The sequence below is a fragment of the Austrofundulus limnaeus genome, unplaced genomic scaffold (assembly GCF_001266775.1).
Source record: "Austrofundulus limnaeus strain Quisiro unplaced genomic scaffold, Austrofundulus_limnaeus-1.0 Scaffold665, whole genome shotgun sequence".
NCBI classification, from domain to species: domain Eukaryota; kingdom Metazoa; phylum Chordata; class Actinopteri; order Cyprinodontiformes; family Rivulidae; genus Austrofundulus; species Austrofundulus limnaeus.
The window spans coordinates 46,693-47,696 of record NW_013953067.1 but is presented as its reverse complement, the minus strand read 5'-3'; the positions used below and the strand labels follow the sequence as shown (position 1 = coordinate 47,696).

Below are 1,004 nucleotides of genomic sequence, written 5' to 3'. Positions count from 1 at the left end.
ATTGTTCATGTCAGTCAGTTAATATTAAATGCAACAGCAAAAAGAGAGAGAGAGAGAGAGAGAGAGAGAGAGAGAGAGAGAGACGTGTGACTTATAGTCCGGAAAATATGGTAAATTGACCCTAAAGCTCAGATAAAACAAATAAAATAACTAAATATCTTTTTAAATGAGTTTTTAAAGCAGAATGTAGATTAGTTGTTGATTCAAGTATTCATTATTACTAGTACTACTAGTACTACTGCTACTACTATAACTACTGCTACCTTATGGATAAGTCCCCTGCTTTACAGTAACGTCCTTTTTCACCTCGATGATGATGATGGTGATGATGATGATGGAGGCCTTCAGGAAGCTCTGGTTCAGATCCAGATATTATCCGGGTGTTTTGTGGTGGTTAGGAAACAACCTGTTGTTGTGTTCCCGCCTCCACCTGATGAGGAGCGCAGGTCAGGACAGGTGTAATCTGAGCTGGYTTTCTGCTCTGATTAATCTCTGATTTTAACTCTTGGAACGGGTTGAAGGAACCSGTCAAAGTTTTGGACCCATTTACCTGTGGTTTACTCTAGAACCAGGTAGAGGACCTCACGGTGAATAGAATGATCTGACTTATGGTCTGAAACCAGATGGTGCAGCCTCTGGTCTTTCTCTTAAAACTGTTAAACAGATCTAAGGTAAAGAAAGCAGGTTGATCAGGTAACTCGACCAGGTAAAATCCAGTTAGAACCAGGTAAAGTCTAGGTCGAGCCAGGTAGAACCAGGTATAGTCCAGTTAGAACCAGGTAAAGTCTAGGTCGAGCCAGGTAGAACCAGGTATAGTCCAGTTAGAACCAGGTAAAGTCTAGGTCGAGCCAGGTAGAACCAGGTATAGTCCAGTTAGAACCAGGTAAAGTCTAGGTCGAGCCAGGTAGAACCAGGTATAGTCCAGTTAGAACCAGGTAAAGTCTAGGTCGAGCCAGGTAGAACCAGGTATAGTCCAGTTAGAACCAGGTAAAGTCTAGGTCGAG

At 42.4% G+C, this 1,004-nt stretch overlaps 1 protein-coding gene across 6 annotated transcripts in view; it reads left to right on the top strand.

The window, feature by feature from the left end:
• The window catches only part of grip1 (glutamate receptor interacting protein 1), a gene marked incomplete at its 3' end in the record, with an annotated part of 51,972 nt that overhangs the window by 34,228 nt on the left and 16,740 nt on the right, over positions 1–1,004 (top strand).